General features: G+C 32.7%; 1 protein-coding gene across 9 annotated transcripts in view; it reads right to left on the bottom strand.

The window, feature by feature from the left end:
- LOC128219347 (N-methyl-L-tryptophan oxidase-like) overlaps positions 1-22,728 on the bottom strand; it is a 168,169-nt gene that overhangs the window by 50,108 nt on the left and 95,333 nt on the right. For 5 of the 9 annotated variants that reach the window (XM_052927165.1, XM_052927179.1, XM_052927199.1 and 2 more), the window contains one exon: positions 3,375-3,468. The exons of the other annotated variants lie outside the window; for them this stretch is intronic. The gene's annotated coding sequence lies outside the window, so the exon portion shown is untranslated. The remainder of the gene's footprint in view (positions 1-3,374; positions 3,469-22,728) is intronic. 9 annotated transcript variants of the gene reach the window in all.

Genomic DNA, 22,728 nt, shown 5'->3' with positions numbered 1-22,728 from the left:
AAATATTGTTTTACAGGTTAACAATATATCTCTTCTTGTTTTATTATGAATCATGGGCTTTCATTTTTGAATCCTTTCCAGGTCACTATTAACTAGTTTGCAGTTCATATTTTCTTATCAATTTATAGTTACCTGGCACCATTGAATGCTGAAGGAATATTTCAAAAAAATAAGAATAGTTAGTTTTTCTTCTTAGTCCGAAAAGTGCATTCTGGTGTTAGATATTATCATTTTTGCTCAGGTATTGACTTTAAAACGCTCACTTTGGAAACTTAAGGGATTTGGATGGAAAGGAGAAGTGCTCAGGGGGTCTTGAATGTTGTCAATTTAACTTTAATTACGATGCATATTCTATATTTGTATTTTGCAGGCAAACTAGTGCAGAAAACCATTTACATTCCTGTGAATCACTGATTGTCGCTCTATTGTTTCGAAATACTATACTCCCAAAATGCACGCGGCTGCTAATTATTGCTGTTAAAAATCATAATATACTCCCCCTCCCCCAATAATACCCAAAATGACACTCGGAGAGAAATAAAGCTAAAACGACCCAAAACAGTAGACGCAGATCACATACAATATAGAAACATATATTCAATTAAAACACATTGTTTGATGTCTATGCTCATTAGTACTAATAGTTTCAAATTTTACTACTTACTTTGAAAACAACAAAATGTCGTAATACATTATCTATGTGATTTCTTTCAAAAGGCGAGGGTAGACAAACAATACAATACAAACCACAGGAATATGCCCCGTAGATAAAAAGTACACTTAAGAAAAGCAGGCCACATTTGGGTTGATAAGAATTGACCATTTCTGCTAAAAACACAAGATCTGTTTCGTTATATTTTCCTTTTCTTCTTTAATTGAATGTTACATGTATAGAGTCGACGTATTTATTTATTTGTCCTCGTACATGTGTAGAAGACAAAATAGTTCGTTCACGGCATTTCTATTAACGCCCGTAGTTTCTACCACATACCGAAAATAGTGGATGATTCTTAATCTGAATAATATTTGCACTTTTAATAATCCAGCTACGGATCTTAAACATCAGTTTAGTTTTAACAAAATGGCTACACTAAATGATAACTGATATTAAAACGACAACTACAAAATATCAGGTTTACAATATTGATTTTCACAGCATACCAATTTTCTTTTGAAAATAAAATTGCTATTAAGACGTGAATTGATCTTTAACATTTCATAAAACTACACGTTGAGCTGTTGGAACATCATATTTGATAATAAAGCCTGTTAGAAATGACGTATGTAACGTGGACAAACGTGGCTTAAAGTTTAGTAAATTGTATATCCATATCTGCAAAGTGAATAAATCATGTTCAAACTACTTTGAAACATATCCTCATTTATTTTCATGGCGAAATAAGAGAAGTGAATTAATCGGCGTCTATAATAAGGTTATCGTTGTATGTTTCCTCAACCTGATACGTTAGCATTACAATTTTAAATATCTTCTTAAGTATTCCTTGTACCCCAGTAGAAAAAGATGTTACCAAAAGCATTGTACTCCAAAACGATCAATTTCTTTTCTAGCGGACGCTTTCGTAAGGGAACAACCATCTTTCTAAGAAATTCGTTTGGTAAATGTCATGAACATCAGCAAATTACGTCAGGATAGCGTCTGATATGCCGAAAACAGCATTTATTAATATACTTTTAGTTGAACCGGCGGCAAGATTAGTCCTAATGTGTAAGAAGACTTTGACACTGCGTGATATTTTAGAATATTTCTCAATAATTAGAATCAGTTTTGCTGTTATAGTCTTTATGAGAAGGCTATACAAACTTCGGTCACCCGTTGTATTAATGGATGTGGGTTTGTCCGCACAAGCGCATTTCCAGCTGGCAATTCCATAACAAAACTAGAAGAAAATAATCAACAAAAACTTGATAGATATATTTATATGCATTAAAGGCATAAATTCTAACAGAATACAGTTTGAACACTACATTACGTCTTAGCGTTGACCTTGTACGGAGATGCACAGCTTGTAATAAACGTAGACGAAGCCGTCTTTCAGCGCTTTTATAAGAAGTACACTGATACTGCTGGGATTAACCCTTTCAAAATAGCCAACACTTTAAAACTGTGAATGCAATCTTTTCTCTTTATAGGAGCACAGCTCATACAGTACATTCACTTTTCTGTACACAAAGAAAAACCCGCCTGCGCTGTTCAATGTTTGTAAACTTGATTTTTGCACGAAATATTACCTGAATTTGATATTGCTTGTAATCACACTCGCACCTGTGTCTTACATTGCCATCAAATGTTTTAAAACGAAGGTATCGTTTTCGTCACGAAAAATATATAAGTAATTTTATTAAGTCATTGCCGAATGTTATATATTTTCCTTATTCTAATTAACATACAATGTTAGTTAATGCTATTTATAGTCTAGACAGTTTGCCCTTATTCTTAACAAAGAATATACAGAATAAATTCATTTCTTTTGTACCCCTGGCATACATCAACATGAATAAAACAAATATAGTTTACATAATTATGCCCATTCATAAAACACACACACACAACAACACCTGCCCTATACACTAGTTATAAGGTTCTTTTTGCACGAAATATTACAATGCAATGAAATTTCATGAATAATTTTCAGTTGCAGGGGGGTATTGTAATCAATAATTACATGGCAAATCGTGCTAACAAAACTACGTCTACTTTAAGTATCAGTTTAATAGTGTAAAAATGGTTATCATTGAACAATTCTTCGTATATATAACACGATGATTCCTTTAGTTAAAATAACAGAATAACTATGTTTCTAATTCGTGTTTTGCGATAATTTTGTAGACAGTCGATTTCTTTAACTACTATGCTTCATATATTTCCATGGCAGTATTGCAATCCAAACATAACTGAGGAATAAAAGGCTCCACATAGCACTCTAACGCTGGAAATTTGCTTTGTGTGTCCTATCAGAAGCCTTTATTTTTCTATCACATTGTTTAAGGCATCGGCCAAACATTACGATATCTACTTAGCATAATTGCTACTTTACCGGGTTAGTAATAATGTTGTCGCAAATGTCTCTTTACTAAGACATGTGTAAACTTTAAGATATTTTTTAATACAATCATTTAATGGAAACATGTTCGTTTGATTGCCATTTTCATCAGAAGCCTTCAATCAGAATTCGTCAGGCGATCTCAAACATTAGCGAAGAGCAGAGATCAAAGCTTAAGGATATAAGAAAGATTAAAATGTACTTTTAATACAAGCTATTTCGAGAACGTCAAACGCTATTCAAGCTCATATTATATTTGATTGACTTTATCTTTTAACAAACAGAATAATTATTTCTGCACTTTTGTCTGACCTGCTAATCTTCTTTCTGGCTAGGAGAATATTTATTCGGACAGGAACGGAAGTCCAATTGGGATTGACGCTGTTGTGGTCAAGGAACAAACGACCTGAAAAACAATTCTTTACAGACAAACATCTTTCGAATTTCATTGACCAGAATCACAAGAAAATAAAAGAATGTGGAAACAACTTTAACGTTTTATTACTTTACAAGAAAGGCTTAAACTTAAGGAGTATGCAATTTCACTCTTGTGTAATTAACTTTGAAGGACAACAAGAAGGCTTTTTATTCCACCCTTTCAATAGATTGTGTAGTAGACTAATATTATTATGAAAAACTACAGAAACAAGCTCAGTAGCCAAAAATTGAAACATAAACCCCGTTTAATGGCAAAGACATAGAACACACAAATAAAAACATCACAAAAAAGAAACATGGAACAACAGCACAAAATTCGACAAACAACACAGTGCATATATACTATATAAAAAAGACTACACTTATTGCGTTGATAAATTAAGAGTATGACAATAAAATAACAAAAACAGAGACTAACACATTGAATACAAATTTAAATATCAACCCTGTTCAGAAGCAAAAGGTATGGGCCTAAACAACACTGAAAGAGACGTACAAACCCCACAAACAGACATAAACATTGAAATATAAGCCTCATTATAATTCATGTTTAAAAATGATGTTAACTTCAACATTGCTATAGCTGCCAAAAACGTCAAATACTTCCGATATGATGACATCAAAAAACATAAAAAAAAACTAAAAAAATATTTGTTTAAGCTCTTACAGATTGACCATTTTGACAACTTTAATTTTTTCATGTCTTTGAATGATTCAAGTTCTGCAAAAATGTCTGAAAACCGGTAATATAAGACTGCTGATAATTGATTAGATGGCAGTTTTTAATATTTACTCTCGACAATAGATGTTTTTACGGCGTGTTACTAACGCTTTAAGAAAAATGAAAATCACGGCATGTTGCTACATCATTGATATCTGTTCAATTGTTTGTTTTTCTATATGACTAATTTGCAAACACTGATGCCAAAATCAGCTGATACTGAGACAAAAAAAGAAAAAAAAACTTGTCAAATCGGTAAAGCTTTGAGATTGCAGCTTTAAGTTAACAGCAAAATCCATTTAATTCGTTTGGAAAGTTTCATTACAACATAAATAACAGAAATGATCCCGGTAGTGAAATCAAAATTATCAGCTTGAATAAAGTAACCAAAAGAAACTACCAGGACAAACCAAGTAGCCTGGATTTTAATTTATATCACAATTAAAGGCACAGTGACCAAGGCCAAACAGACAAACTTTCAATACTTATACTCGTATTACATGAAACTAAAACACATTGGTTGATGAGTTTGTTCAACATTAAAAAATACAACAGTCTTCAAAAACTATGACAAAGCAAGTCCATTTTAAAGTAAAACCTTTTGCCAGTTTAAAAGTACTAAACTAAATTTCAAAATTTATATTTCGGAAGAATTGTCAAAACAAGAGAGGGGAAGTTTTTCAAATACGATATAGAAAACAAAGCCGTCTTACAATCACAACACACATTTTGAAAAAGTAAAGTACAACAATGGGTACGAAGTCAGGGTAACCAAATGACAAAACACTGACATACAACTTTATTATCCCTTAAATACTTCAATGCACTTACCATCATACAAGTAGATCATATATACCATAAGGCTAGTAACCTCTTTTAAATTAAATGTCATTTGAAAAAAAATAAGATTAGAGGAATAATATGTTAAAAATCACCCCTGGCTGAAACAAACAACCTGACAAACAATAATACAACCAAATTTCACCCGTCTTGTTTAAACATTCGTCTTGTGTCTATATTTTTATATACATTTTACTTGTTAACACAACCTTTAACCGTCAGGAAATTGCGGGTAATATTATAATTCTTATTATTTTTTTAAGGAATCCAACTTCGGAGACTTCACATACAATCGATATAGGGGCTAGGCAAAATTGAAACTTAAATTTAAAACAACCACAACAAAATGGGTTTCCAATAAAGATTTGCACATCGCATAAGTCTCTTTTTTATGAAAAAAAGTATTTTGGACTTGAGATAATCCTCAACATTTGATACGATACCTAGGTCTTTTGGAAAATCATATTTCACATAAAAGGTCTGAACAAAATTTCTTTGATGCCACGGGAGGTATGAATTTTAGTAAGTAGTGTTATCATGAGAAGTGAGTAAATTTTGTTCCATCACAACTCAATTCAGCACTGCGTTCAGTAAAGGCATAAAGGCGATAATGTTAGCAAACTGTTTCCCCCCCCCCCCCTGTTTTATAGTATCGCATTCACAGCGATCGTGGTTGACGCTTAGCAGGGTGATCTGAAATATATTCAAGTGAAACGGTACATGAATAAAATAAAGGTTTACCGTTGTATGTCTGAAATACGTTAGACGGTGGCTAAATGGTCAAGCATCCAATATGTTTGTGCTTTGTTAAAAAAACTTTATTTAAACAATACCTTAAGACTTTTCAATAGAATCGCTTGATATTGAGCATAGATGAAAGCAGAATCCAAGTTGAAACAAACATGCTGTTTACGCCTACAGACAATTCCTTAAGAGATAACTTACTTACAAAGGAATTAATTACGTAAATGGTATGGTTAGATTTACAACTGCAGCAAATAACGCCGTCAGAACAGCGTCTGATATACAGAAAATGTGAATCAGTATTACCAAGTGTCAATTTGGAATTAAATCGGATACTTTATTATTCTCTGTTTTATGGATATTATGCCATTGCGTGATTAAATACATTGTTACATTGCAGAGATTCTTGTTTTTACAAACAATGAACATTATTCACTCTGATCGTCTTTAAACCATAATTCATGTTCAACGAAAATACCACGAACACATTATTTTAAGAATTTATTTTCTTACTACAGTATGAATGTATGGAAATGAGATCCCAGATGACAAAAGAAATGAGAAGAGGTTAGCAATTTGCAAATAAAAATATAAGACTCATCATTTAAATACTGCATACACATTCTTATATTTAAAGATAAAATATTTAAAAGATATATTATACCCATAGAAACAACGTACTTTACCTTATGTAATTGATTGAGTGTCCGTCCATGAATAAATGAATTAAAATAAATTGTTCTGTTATAATAAAAAATACAGGTTTTACAGGTTATAAATGTAATATTATTGTGCAAATCTTTCTAATTAGGATTGAAATGTTTATGTTAAAAGAAGACCAATTGTAAATATGCTGTGTTCTTTTATAGTTTTACACTCATGTCATAATGTTTAACCACCTAAGGGATAACATACACTAAACTTGTCAAGGTATAATAATATAGATACACTGTTTATATATACTTGAGAGAGTATACATATCTGACTTGTCTACTGTTCATTTATTATTCCCAAAATTAAAAATTTGATGGTTCTCACACTTTGTTTATCTTGAATTGAAACCAATATAGTTTAAGCAACAGTATACAGTTACAATATAATGTTACATAAATGGAAGGTAAATGTGATTGTACTAGCCAGTTTGTTATTTTACATATCCATATGTTTCTTGTGATCTTGGGTTTCTTGATACCTCCTTATCAAAACTTATCCGCGACATATGTAAGATGTAAAATACTCAAATTAATCTTAATCGATTGAATAAGTAAGAATAACCCGCATACAAATCTATACTACTTTAACTTAGGTTCACTTGTTTTCATGGTTTCAACATATGTATTTGTCAAAGATATATGTTTTCAAATGTTTGACAAAGTTGTCCTTTTGTCAACAGGTTTATTGGCGTCGCACATGCCACTGCCACGATAACTTTATTAAGTCAAAGAGAACGTTAATGTTTAATACCCCTCTTATTTGTTTTACTTAAGTTATGTTACTTGGCATTCTCAATTAATAAACATTAACTGTCCTTTTTATTATTGGTAAACTTCTGCCATTCTGTGAATAAATCACTCTATAAAAGGAGAAAATAGTTTTGAATCAGTGTGGTCGGTCCATTCAGGGGTCAGCATTAGATAGGTATATCAATAGTATATTGTTAGTAGTATATACTAAACAATACCATGGAAACTAGACAAAACACGTTGTTTACCATTTATCTTATAGATAACGAAATTAAGACGTACACGATATTGCAATTACTATTACTAACAATTCAGTTTTCGAAAATTTATTGATACAAACTTTCGTACCAACTAACGTGCTGAATGTTCACATTTACATAAACCCTGATTGAGAAACTAAACCAAATTTGGGATATGGTGTTAAAAGGTTTACAATCTCTTTAATAATAAACAGCTAGTTTGCAGTATAAATCTGCTTATCAATTTGTTCTAATACCTTGTACCTAGCACCAGTGAATGTTCAAAGAAATAAGAACAGTTTTTCTTTTTAGTCCGAATAGTGCAGTCTGGTGTTAAATATTATAATTTTGCTCAGGTATTAACTTTAAAACGTTCGCTTTGAAATTTTAAGGGATCGGGATGGGAAAGGACAAGTGCTCAAGGGGTATTGAATGTTGTCAAGTTTACTTCAATTACGATGCATATCTCATTTTTTATTTATATATCGGGCAAACGAGTAAAGAAAACCATTTTCATGCTTGAGCATTTATTGGATCACTGATTTTCGCTTTAAGAATGCATTTACAAACAAAGTCGTACTCATGTTTCTTCAATTAATTCAGGAAACATTGACGTAAATTAAAAAAAATAATGAATTTCAGCTCATTCTTATTTGCTCTGACGAAGAATTAACGGCATTTTTCGTGAATAAATTTAAAAATAAATCAGTCATGTATTGAAGGTTCCAATAATGAAAAAAAAGTTTTTTTAGAAGAATCACTCGTTTTTTAAAAGATCCTTCCGTGAGGGATTACTGACGCCCAAATAAATTCTGCCTTTGACATCCGACGTTAATTTACTTGTAAAAAAGACGTCGTCAGTAGTATTTCTATTCCACCATTTTGATTGTCATTTTCAAAATTGATCCGGTTCGTTTCTTAAAAAGCAACTTCGTAATAGAGGTGGGAGGAGCATATTTCCTGGCACTCTGTTTGATTTTATCAGTAGGAAAATCAAACTTTCTTTGTGTCATTTCCGTTGTATATTTTTATCCAGAATGCATTGTCAGTTGACAAATCCGTGAGGCGTAGTTCACCACTAACAACTTTATTTATTGATTTGTAAGCACATTCGAAGTCTTATAAAAAGGTGAAGCTTTTTGCAATTGGCAAGAGAAACTCATCCGGACCTATTTGTTAAAATATTTTCATGAAAATGTATTGTCAGATGACAATTTGTTCAGATCCAAAGACAAAAGCGACTATATTGTTTTTCATTTTTAAGTTTGCATTGGTTTGCTGTGTCAGAAACATATGTGCAATAAAGTTTCGCGTGAACCGCGACATACATCAAAAGCAGGCTGTCTTATATGTTTTTATACACATAGCTCACGTTCTAAATGTTGGCATATAAACCGGGTAATATGTAAACTGCAGGGTTTTACCGCCTACAAATTGCATACACTTAGACAATAAAAGCCGTTTTTGGAACAAAATGCCATTTAACACTCTACAAATTAATGATCCTTAATACAATAATCATTTATAAGACAACTATTTTCACCGAGGTACATTGTAATTATTGACAGTATAAATCTCTGCGAGAAATATATAATTCAATATACAAATATCTCAAATTTTCCAATTACGGTTTGTCTCAAAAGTATTTCTTTGTCATATGAGTCACGCACAAAAACGCACATTTACATAATTACACATATTTATAAAGTAACATTGGGTATGGTGAATTACTGGCGTAAGCTCCATTTTGGGTTTTCCAATCTGGATCGCAAACATTGCCGTATACTTATATTCTTGAGTGAATAAGAACAGTAAGTAATGGAACAGTTCTACAAATATACATGACAAAATGTTTACTATTAAGAAAATGGCAGAGTAACGATGCCTCTAATCCGTACCTTACGTCAATTCTGAAATAGGTCAATTATATCTTTACGGGTTTATAAATCACGTAATTTGACAATGAAAATTATTAAAAAAATTCCTACAAAATACATATATCATATTTCCAGACAAGGCAAAGCACGCTCAACAACACTGTGTATATAAAACATGCCTGGACGTCAATGAGTTAAATCTTTAGCCTGAATAAAACAATGAAAGCTACCGGACTCAAGCTTAATCAATATCATGATTGAAGGTACACGGAGAAATAACAAATACGAAACGAGAAACATATTACTCTTGAAAATAAAATCATATGGTGAATTATTTCTGTTCTTTCACTCGGCAGAACAACAAACTCATCAAACTCCTACTTCATCAACTTTGTGAGACGGCTGTTCGTCTTTTCGCCCCAAACCAAAGCCACCCCCTCTCGCCCCGCAATAAAACCCCTAAAACACTCCGAGATAAATAAAACGACACAAAATAGAAGTTGCAGATAACGTAAGCAATAAAACTTATATTAAAACATATTGTTTGATGTCAATGCTCATCAGTGCAGATAGTTTCGAATTTTGCACCTTTCTTTGAAAAAAACTAAATGTCTCTAAACATTATCCGTTTGATTTTTTTCAAAGGGCGACGGGCGACAGATACAACCATAAAAACAACAGGGACAGTAGTCATAAATACGAATACAAATCCTTTAAAGAGGGGTCTTGTAAGAGCCAAAACAACACTGCACAAGAGGCAAAAACGTACGCATAAGACAAACAGAACACACATGTATCAACATAGCTTTAATCGATAAAAGATTAGATTACCATCACAAAACACATTGAGTGCTATTATAGATTATTTATCATCTGGGAATTCAAAAACAAAAATTAGACGAAAACAATCAACCACAACTAAATAAACTAATACATACATTTATATGCATAAAAGGCTTTGGTAAACTCTTACAGAATACAGTTTTAGCACTACAGTACGTCTAAGCCTTGACATTGTATGGAGATGCACAGCCTGCAACAAACGTAGGCGGGGTTGTCTTTTTAAGCTTCAATCAGAATATTAAGTATAAGCACTGCTGGGATTAACCCTCTGGAAATGGCATTCATTTACAAACTGTGAATGCACCCTTTTTTCTATATAAGAGTACAAATCATACCATACATACATGTTTTTGTACACAAAGAAAAACATCTGTACTCTACTAAGTTTATAAACTTATTTTTTTCGCACGAAATATTACCTCAATGTGAATTTTAAGCCTCAGCTGAGTGCTATATAATTATTAAATGTTTAAAAATGAAGGGATCTTCTTCATCTAGAAAAATAATATATGTACTTTAACTAAGTTGTTGCCAAATGTTATATATCTTCCGTGTCCTAATAAACGTGCAAAGGTACATATTGCTATTGAAAGTCTAGACATTTTGCCTTTAGTTTTACAACTTACGTAAATTGAAATGTATTTTTTCTTGCCGCTTGCATACATCAACGATGATCAAACAAATTAAAGTTTACGCAATTGTACCCATTCGTGCAGTAAAATCATGAAGGATGATGAATTGCTCAGTAGCATGCCTCTGTAAATGCAGACTTTCCCCCGATGATGTTTAAACTTCGGTAGTTTTAGAGCACTTAAATAAACTAACTAAAGTTTAAATTAACCCCCCTCCCCTGCCCCCTGAGCCGACGTTTTTATGAAGTGTTATACACATGATGGAGAAGAGTCGTATGGATTGGCGACATGTTTATTGTATCATTGGTAATACAAGTAGATCTAATATCTGTAAGAAGATAGTACATTTATTTTAAAATTGCAGGGAAAACCCTTCCAAGTGATGCGATAGACATCGATAAAAACAAGACTTGACACAAGTTGTTAGAGACACAACAGCGAAACCCTCTCCTTATACAAAGCCGTACTTTTCTTTTGATATAGGACTTATAAATGTATGAACGATTCGATTTACCTTACCCTTTAAATTACAGATTCCATGTGTCTTATTAAATATGTTTTACATCCAGCTGCAACAATCTATTAACATTTTTATTGTTTTTTGGCGACACCAGTCTTAAACGACATTATTTTGGCAGGAATATGTCATTGAACTACTGAATTGAAATATAATGTCTCAAGTAAATATATGTATCTGAAGACAATCTGACTTCCGTGAATATTATAATTGTCATATAGAACGTTGCCATGACCTCTATTCGAGATTGTCCCAAGCCAAGTCTTGATAAAACACTCTTCCTCTGATCTAAATCAGGATAAACTTGAAACACTTATTGAGGGGAAGGTCAGACCCAGGGGAACCAAACAAAGCATTATGAAAATAGCAGTCCATAATCAACATACCAGGAAATTATCTAGATAAGTTGCAGTTACTGAATAGAAGAAAAGAAAAACATGTGAACAAATTATCCTACACACACACATCAAGACTATCTGAATACATCAATAGTAACAAAAAAACAGCTGAATAAAGTAAGGCCTATTTTAATTTTAATAGAAAAAGCAAAGAAGAGCAATGCCTTTATGAATATCAATTTTCATAGACAAATTGTTTTCATCATCTAAGAAACAAAATGATCATTTAAGCGAGAAGAATCATATTTACACTAGTAAAATTACCTGTTGCTTGTGTTGGCAAATGCTGTGCTGTTGTGGTCAACAATATATCTCAAACACAAGATTTATAATAACAAATAAGTCTGTCTTGGAAATTAAGTGCTTATATTTGGTTACAAATATATGCGCCTTTCAGCAACTAGTGTAATAGCGAGGAATCAATTCCATAGATTATTACCATACACTGGACAATGGTTTACGAACTAACAATGGCCACAGTAATAATTTATTTACTCAGAAAAATTACTCAGCAATGACAGGGAGGACACCCTTTGAGTTCACAGAGGTCTGAGCATTACAAGCCTTTCAACGCTTAAAGCGTTTTATGTAATTGGGTGTTTGTGGATTTTTTTGTTGTTGTCCGTGTTTCTGGTTTGTGGAATGTGTTGGTTTGTTTAGCTTTTCTGTGTTATTTTCATTGACCTTGTCCCACTGACCGGGGTTTATGTTTAAACCTTTGATTACTTGACTTGTTTCTGTAGTTTTTCATATACCTATTTATACTTGTTATTTCAGATTTTTTTTTTAAAGAATCCAACTTTGGAGATTACATCACAAATTGATAAAGAGGCTAAGGAAAATCAATACTGAAATTTTAAATATCTACGACAACAACAAAAGATTTCAACGATAGCGTTACACAGCACATCGGTTTCTTTTTTGCTAAAGAATGTCTTTTGGACGTAAGATGGTCTTCCAAATTTGATAAATACGATACCTAGGGCTTTTGGTAAATCATTTTTGATAATATAGGCCAGTTAGAACTAGTTGTCTTGAAGGCCGCGGGAGGTTTGGATTTAAAAAAAAAAGAGTATATGCATGCAAAGTAAGTTAATCATGTTCGATCACAAAGCAATTCAGCTTTTCAGTGAAGACAAAATATCTAACTCACAAAGGAATTAATTACGTGAATGATATGGGTCGTTATTTCAACTGCAGGACATAACGCCGCAAGCATTGCGTCTGATATGCTGAAGATGTGGCTCTTTATTACTAAAAGTGTCAATTTGGAATTAGATCGGAGACTTTATGATTCTCGGTATTTATGGATATTATGTCATTGCGTGATAAAATAACGTGTGACATGACAGAGATGGTTGTTTTTACAATCAATGAACATTATTCACCCTGATCGCCTTTAAACTATGACTCATGTACAACGAAAATACCCCAAAACATGATTTTAAGGATTCATTTTTGTACTACAAAATGAATGTATGGAATGACATAAGAAACGGCAAGAGGTTAACAACCTTTAAATATAAATACAAAACTCATTTTTAAAGTAGTTAAGTAACTTAGTGGATGTCTGTTAATGAATAAATGAAATAAAATGAAATAAAATGAAATAAAATGAAATAAAATGAAATAAAATGAATTGTTATGTTATGATGAGAAATAAAGTCTGTAAACCTTACTTATACAAATCTAATATTATTGTGCAAATGTTTGAGAAGGATTGATATGGTTCTGTGCTCAATTATAAGATATATAAGACAGTATTTGTAACAAATTACCGCACGTCTCAGCAATTAAGGAAATAATAAGGACTCTGTTACATGAGTAATTGTCATTCAATAGCCAATGTCATACGAATCAAAAATAATTATAGCACAGTGATTTACGTATTAATGAAGTTTAGTCAACTAGCACAGGGAGCCAGTTTTGGAGTTGATAAAGATCTGCCCGCGTATATATGGCTGCATTATGGCGTGAACCCGTTACCCCCACAGTGTGATTTAAAGATCAATGTTTTTCAACAGTATACTCTTACACTATTACTGTAAATTGAAGGTCAATGTGATTGTACTTGTAAGCCTGTCATTATACATATTCATATGTTTCTTGAGATCTCGGGTTACATGAATTCTCTTTATCAAAACGTATCTGCGATATATGTCCAATATAAAATACACTTATTTATCTTAATCATTTTAATGGGTAGGAGAACCCCATACAATAAATTAAAACTTAGGTTCATGTGTGTTTTCATGGTTTTAACATATGTATTTGTCAAAGAAATATGATTGCAAATACCAAGCCATTCAATAGTATGAAAAATTGATTATTTTGGCAAAAGGTTTATTTCAAATTTAATGTCGTCACACATGTCAATGTTACGATAACACTCATAAGTCAAAGAAGACGTCAATGTTTAATAGCTCTCCAACACTTGTTATACTTGAGTTATGTCACTTGGCAGTATCAAGTGATATATATACAGATATTTCTGTATTATTGGTAAAACTCCTGTAATCCAGTACATAAATTACTTTATAAATATAGACACAAGTTTTGTATCAATTTTGCCGGTCCATACATGCCCATGAAGCATTCTTTTTTAGAAGAACACTTTGATATCCGAAGTTAACTCACTTGCAATAAAGATTCAATATCGTTTCTATTCCATCATTTTGATTGTCATTTCCGAATTGATCTGGCTACTGGTGATCTCCCCTCGAGTTGAGTTTCCAATCTAGATTTCAAACAATGCCGTATACTTACATTCTTAAGCGTGAATGGACAGTAAGAAATGTAACAATTCTGAGAATATATGACACAATGTTGACTGTTTAGACAATAATCCGTACATTGCGTCAAAAGGGTCAATTAAATCTTTACGGGTGTATAATCCACGTGTAATAGACGATGAACAAATCATAGAAAATACATTAAGATATTTCCAGAATAGACAGTGCATACGCAAAAACACTGTTTATGCAAAATGTGACGCTTACATATACAACTGAGATTCATGTACCATTTATTTAAAATGGCCATATATATATACATATTGTATACTCCAAAGAATTGTATATGCAAAACCGTAAGATGATAAGTATTTTTACATTAAGATCAATGACAAAAAAGGCGTCGACACGTACAGTTGTGGTCATTTTGAGTGTGAAATATATTATTGCAATATATACCTTTAACTTATAGCCTACCGGAAAACATTCCTTTGGATGAGATTCCAGATATGTGAAAGCATGAAGATTTATTACTTGAATATTGAGTTTGAATATGATTTCATACAAATGATGTTTTTACAAACTATGGACAAAAAAGATGCCTTCAAACTGTTAAAATAGCGTGCGGAACAATATATTTTTGGTAGTGACAAATCGTTCTTTATGTCAAGATTTATCGTAGAAATACTTATTACGAAAAGGATATTTAGGAGTGACAAAATGCTTAATGATATTCAAATGATAACCTTATATGGGTACAGCATTTGTAATTTATTCAGACATGCTCGTGTCTCGCGTTTTCAAAATATTGAAAAGAAATTTAGTACACTCTGATTGTTTAAAATGCATTTACTTGTCTTTGTGTGTGTGGGGGGGGGGGGAACAACACATTTGGTGTACTACTAGTACTAAAAACATGCTCTTTTCGAAACTGTAATTTTGCAAAGCCTTTTCAGTTGAAAAAATATGGGGACATATTGATCGGTAAGATGAAGCCTTAAGAACCTTCCGCAATGCAAAAGTGGTTGGGTCAAAAATTAAAAAAAGTTTCATGTTTTATTTGGTTTTAAGAAACGATTTTTTAGGAGTAACACATACATTCAAGGTGACATGTGTTTGCGTAAAAAAGAATACAAAAGAATATTTTATAAGATTTTGGACAAAAAAGCATTCAAAATCTTTCCGAAAAGTCTGTCGACTTGATTAATTTGTTTTTGTATAATGATGTCCGAGTCTACCTTATCAACAATGTCTTGAGAGTTCCTGGTGATATCTATTCAAATAAGAAAGTTATTAAAATATAATGGAAAAAGTGATTGAAATTCATTTCCAAGTTAAAAAAAATGGAAATATATTTTAAAAAATAGTTGCAATTAAAGACATTGTTGATCGGCTATTTCCGACAATTTTGACTCGTAAACCTATTCACTTTGTATCAAGACATTTACGGGAAAATGTAAATGCCATTTGATTGGAAATCTGATAAAATCTTCTTTCGTAAAAAGTGCTCAACTCCTAATTACAGCTTTATATGTTGCAACTGATATATGAATTATGCATGCTAGATATTGAACCTCAAAACTAATTTAATGTTGATTATTTTAGACATTTTAATTTTTTGTCCTTCAAATAACGTTTGCATCGTGGCCGGCCCTAAACATGCATCATTCTATTGCATTGATACCAGCTTAAAGAGTTAGTTGACACAAACATATCAGGCTAGTCGAGTTTATTTGTATTTTTTTGCATTTGAATATTTGAATTCATATATTCAAATATATTTCACATACTTAAAAATCAATATAATTATTTAATGACTTGAATGTATGTAGTTTCCATTGTATAATAGCAACGGTAGTTTTTTTCTCAAAACATGACAGAAGATAGAGCGAGAATCTGCAGGAGAGCCACAGACGAGATTTGCAGCGATAGGGTATTGGTTGAGACATAAGCTTAGCAACAAGATACTTACATAGTTTAACAGTATAATTTATTTGGTAATAGAGTTGTCGCAAATACTCGATACCAGCATATGTGGAAACTGCAGATGGTATTGGCAGCGAAATGTATTTTCTGAGAGCTAGGTTAAGCAACATGATATTTACTTAGTAAAGAAAGTGAGTAACTTTCCTGAACTAATAAGTTGGTAATAGTGATGCCGAAAATGTCTCTTCACTAGCAAAGGTGCGAACTGCAACCCTCATTCAATGACGGAGACATGAGCTGAAACATTAAGACTTTGAGCAATATTTAAATGTACTTTTAATATAAAAATGTTTTTTTCGCGACCTTATATAAGGCTTTATTGTCGTTATCGTTTTAGAAACAAGTTAATGTAATTGGATTTGTGTCTGATCTGTGTATCTCCCTCCTGGCTAGAAAAGTATTTATTCTGACATGAAAGATGGGAGGCCTGTTTAACATTGGGAAAAAACGTTGCTGTGGTCAACGAACTATAAAGCTATAACTCTGACAATCAAAATTAAAACAGACAAACATCTCTCTAGGGAATTTCAACTTTCAGAACCAGACAAAATAAAAGCATGTGATAAATACTCTTGTCTGATGATTTTAGCAGTAAAATTTCTCATTTATTTTTAACATTTAACTAATTGAATAGATATGCTTAAACGTGTGTGGTCTTGCAATGGACGGAAAAAAGACATCGTATTGTATTTATTATTTTGATAGCCTTTTCATTAAAAGTACACAAGACTGCTTATTAATGCCTTATAAATAAGACCTATCGAAGTGTTTTTAATGCAAATGAGGTAATAGTAAGTTGATAATTCTGTTAAAAAATATGTAGTTAATTCAAACATTGCTATGGCTGCCAACAGTACCAGTTGCTTTTGATATAATGACGGAAACATATTAAAGGTATCAACTCATCCCGTAACTGAAAGATAAACTCCATCAATTTTTAAACGTCTCATCACATGGGGAAATACAGAATCGAGCCCTGGAGTCATAGCTTTAATAATGAGTTTGTATAAACCACTTGCTACCGGGACAAACCAAGAAACAAAGAAGGAATGAATATCCCTTTTAGATCTACAACGGTCAATGCAAAATAGACTCGCAACGAGACACTTTTACTTCACAAACTAGCTAACTATGATGACTCTTTTCTGCCAATTTGCTCAATTGGACAAAACACAACAGACACTTACTTCATTGTTTGCGAGACGGCTGTTTTAACTCGAAAACTCCCAATATTTTGCATTAATTCACCCGCTGAGATACATATCGACACAAGACAGCAGACACAAGTCACGTTCATTGATAACCCTTTTTATACTTATATTATCCAAACACACAATGCTTTAATATTTATGTTCATCAATGGAAACAGTTTCGATAATTATGCCTTTCTTTTGAAAACAATAAAATGTGTTGGTCTTAAGTTAAGACCAACGCATTTTATTGTTTTTAAAAGAAAGGCATAATTAACTCTTAACCTTTATTTGTGTGATTGTTATCGATGGACGATAGTCGACAGTCAATCAATTCAAGCAACATGCCCAGTAGTTAAAAGTTTACAATGTTAAGTTGTACAATGTAAGGGCCAAAACAACACGGAACAAGAGACAAAAACGTACAAACATTACCCACAGACCACAAGCCTTTCAAAATAAAATACATGATGGGATTACCGTCACATTGCCAATGAAAAGTATAGGGACAAGCCCAGTAGTCGGAAATTCAAGAAATTGACCCTATTTAGAGTCACAAGGCAATTCCTAAAACGAGAATGAACTCAAAACAATTACACAATTGCAATCACCACATACAAACCTAGCATGCATCAAAACATTTTTGTTAATGAATGATGGGAGTACAGCCTTGGAACGAACGGTCTGTGAAACGTAAGTTCACTGGAACACGGGTCTAGTGGCGACTTAAACTAGTTTGTATGCAAATCACATAACAAGGTTATCTACTAGGTGCAATGATAGTGAAAATCTAATTGATGTACATATTTTGTGACGAATACAAATAAGGTTCTTTAAATCTAAGGTAACATTGTTTCGCTCTGTGCGAGTAGGCGTATATACAAAGCCATGTATTGCTGTACCAAGACAACCGAATGGGGGTCTTAATGATTGAAATTTCCCAGCATGCATCAATCTTTTTTAAAAAGTGCACGGGGATGCGATTGAGCCAAGCCATAATGCAGCCAAAAGCTAGGGTAGTCATCAAAAATTCTCACATTGATTTTTGCACTTATGAAAACATGGTGACTTGACGACATTCGGTGTCGCCGTACGCGTGTTTCTTTACTTTATCTTTTCAAAAGTATTACTTCATCAAGTTCATCAAGCAAATCAAAACGCTCACAAAAAAATGTGACTCAGACAATCTATGTGATTCACATGGATATTAAATTGTACATGTTCTGAGTCCCCGTATCTTACTTTCCCTCGGAATTATGTTAAAACAAATCCATTCATTAACGGCACTTGACTTTACTAATTTATACCGGTTTTCACCCGTAAACGCGTTACTTAGCTTATTAAATTAAAACACCCCTTTAACAGACCGAAAAAGGTTGACAGTTGTTCCTATGTGTGATACATGCACTATAAAGAATTCAGCTTGACAGCTTTCACATCAAATTACTTTTAACAAAATGGCTAGACAAAATGATAAATGAAATTAGATGAAGAAGAAAAAATACGTTCCAAATATAGGTTTGTAAAGCATATCAGGGCTTTTCTAACATCAAGTTTTATAATAAAGACCAGTTGGCTTTATTCTTGATATATTGGATATCCAATTTATGCAAAATGAATTAAAATATTTGAGCTAGTCTCGCAACTGATTTTGCATGTATTCACATTTGTTTTCATGCAGATACAACAAAAAACTTGTTTACTTCACTGTTTTTTTTTTCTAGCGGACGTTTCCTTAAGGGATAACCATCTACCAAAGAAATTAATTTTGTAAATGTCATGACCTGCAATAAATCACGTCGTTTGCCTTGCATCTGTTGCGCTGAGCACAGTATTTCTTACAAAATGTCAATTTTGAGTTGAACCGGCGGCTAGATTCGTCTCGGTGATTATAGATACGGTGACATTGCATGATATCTTAGAATATTTCTAAAAATGTATTATAAATAGAAGCAAATTTCCTGTTCTTTGTATTCTTAGGTTAGCAATGCAATTTCGGTAGCTTGTGACAATCGGAGATGCTATTTGTAACACAAAGGCATCGCCAGTTGACATTTTCAAAAAGAGACAAAACATCAATTACAAGGTTCACTCATTTATTTGTATGCATTTTGGACTATGACATTTCGTTTAATCCTTGACTTTGCAAGGAGTTGTCCTGTAGACTGAATTGTAGGCTTTCAAGGGAGGCCCAGCTGTACACGAAAAAGTTTGTGGCTCTCGTTCCCTTACCATGTGTCTCAATTACGGGCTTATATGTGAATGTTTGACCACTGGGCTAGTACTTGTGAATTTCATTATTGTATTCTCCCCATCGCTTTAATTATTATGAGATTCAAAAGCTTTAAAGGAGATCCGAAGTAATATACATATGACTTTGCCTATCATATATTATGAAAAATATATAATCACATTAACTTAACCCTGAACCATTATTTATGCTTATCATTAAAACAATCTATTTCTCACGAGGGCCAACGTTGTATTGATCATAGAAATATTGTTATGTAACACAAAATGGACACAAACATTTTTCTGAGCAATTTCACTGCTAAAATATTAGACAAACCAAACATATAACCTATCTGTCAAACAATGTTGAACCGTTAAATCAGTAAATTACAGCATTGTATGTTGAGTGTAGATAACAGTACATTTAGCCAAGTGAGCACCAAAATTTATATTTCACGAATGCCGCACTGAAACAAAACAAAACTTCCTTAAGGAACATATAGTAAACGCAAGTTTTTCCGAAAGCTAGACTTATTCCATCGTTTCGACTTTTCAGAAATGAGGTCATATTTTGTGTTTATCACAGCCATATGCGAAATGGGTTTATTGCTGTATGTAATTACAGGGTAGATCCTGGTAACACAGTCTTGTTAATCTGCGTCTTGTATATTAATATTAGAATAATGATGTCTATTATCTGTACTTTGAGTTAAAGTTTCTCAATGACTTTATGATTAATTTCCAGAAAAAAGTTAATATATTATCTAATAAATTTATTCGTTTTTTTGCTTTGGCTTTTATATCAGGAGTAAATATGACAGGCTATTAATGTTTATTGACAAAGGTTATTTAAGAAGAAATCTGTCATGCACTACAGTATTAAAAATACGATAAACTTTCTTTCCTTTAGAACAATTATTCATTGTTCTTACAGACCCTTAGCAAGGGGAAAACTAGCCGCCAAAGATAATAATTGTGCGAATAACATCGACGTTAATCTAACTGCACCAAACACGCCGTTAGCAATGCGTTTAATGTGATTTCCATCTAATAAATTCTTAAATTATCAAGAGACCGAATTTGCCTTGTTGTTTATGAAAGAATGCGTGATAAATTAATATTCCAGTTCCAGAGAAAAAAATAGTTCTTGACATTCTTTTTCGATTTTATTAATAAGACAAAACAAATTTTGCTATCGTCATTTGTTTTTTGTTTTTAACTTTGTTAAACCGAAATGCATGTTTGGTTGACAATGCCTTGAGGCGAAATTAAACAATAACAACTCAGTTCATATAGCTGTAACAGAAAGGATTGACATTTTCGCCGTCGGCAAAATAAATTGTTCAGTACCTTGTCGTAATTACTGTCATTTGAATTTATTTTGTCTTAATAAAGAACACGTTAAGTTTTGATTTTCAAAATACAATAGCACACACACAACAATTAACAGATACTGCATGCTGAAAATATATGAGCAATTAAGTTTCGCGTAATTGACTTTAGGTACTAACAATATACATGAAATTATTGCTTTTATCCTGTCATTTGCATAGAAATCGGTCCAATAACAAGGTGCCGTGTAGATTTAAGTTTATTTGGTCAGTTGACCACGTGTCTATCTACAGTCAGTTGGTCTTGTGACCACGAAAGGGGATTATTTTCTATTCTGAAATGTCAGAGGAAATGCACAAATAGTGTTCTAGTATCTTATCAATAGTCCGCCAACAACCGACCTCAACAATCACTCGCCCATCACTCTGCATAATAATGACACTGACAAACAATCAATCGACCAGAAAATCTACGTGACGTGAAAATCTTACCCCACCCGCACATGCTGGAAAGTGTGCAGTATTCAACGATAGTTAATTCCATTTCTGTGGTGAATGACAAAATCTCACTTACAACAGAAATGAATTATCTCTTTGCCTGTGTAGTTCTGAACATCCAACACTATCACCATAAATAAAATCCATTTAATATCTGGCGATTGTTTGTAAACACTCGTGATCTTGAACCGTGACCTGTGTACTGTACTCTGTGACTTGCGGAATAATTGTTACATTATCAGATAATGTTTGGTGACTGAACCGTGTTTGTGCACTTTTAAAAGCTTTTTTATGCCTTGAATTGAATTTTTCATATTAAAAGGCAATGACTTTGACTATAAGCGTATTGAAAAAAGTTGAACAATTTTAAGAACTATTTTGGGGGCGAATTAAACATGGATACCTATTATGCTGACGTCACCAGTGAAAAAACAGTTGTCCCCCTTATTTTTAAAGATACTTAATAATTTCAAGGTAATTTATAGTGTTAAAATAACAAAGTAACAGAATAAATAAAATACTAGGTTAGTGCCGTGGATGGAGAAAGTTTATCTGGCTCGGCTACGGAACTTATCGGGTTCGCCTTCGGCTCACCCTATAAATTCCTCCGCCTTGCCAGATAAACTTCCTCCATCCACGGCACTAACCTAGTATTCTCTATTTATTCACATTCAACCCAAAACACAAAAGGAAACACAAAGTCATGTATCATTTAACACATTAGGGGTGACTATACATTAAACAAGAGATGTTTGTCAAACATTATGCCCCCCTGAGCGCCATGTTGTCAGGATTATATGGACAATTGAATGAAATATGCATGGACCGAAATGACAGCTGATTTGTTGCCACTAAGGCAGTTTTCAGATTATGACCATTAAAGTGTGAGGATAGAGTGTGTTATGACCATGACCTTTGACTCTATGAACTCAAAATCCTTTCAAGGTCACTGTGACCTTGACATTTGACCCCTAAAATCAATAAG

This window comes from Mya arenaria, chromosome 2, assembly GCF_026914265.1.
Source record: "Mya arenaria isolate MELC-2E11 chromosome 2, ASM2691426v1".
NCBI classification, from domain to species: domain Eukaryota; kingdom Metazoa; phylum Mollusca; class Bivalvia; order Myida; family Myidae; genus Mya; species Mya arenaria.
Note: the sequence above shows the minus strand (reverse complement) of the source record. Positions and strands in the feature narration are given on the sequence as shown.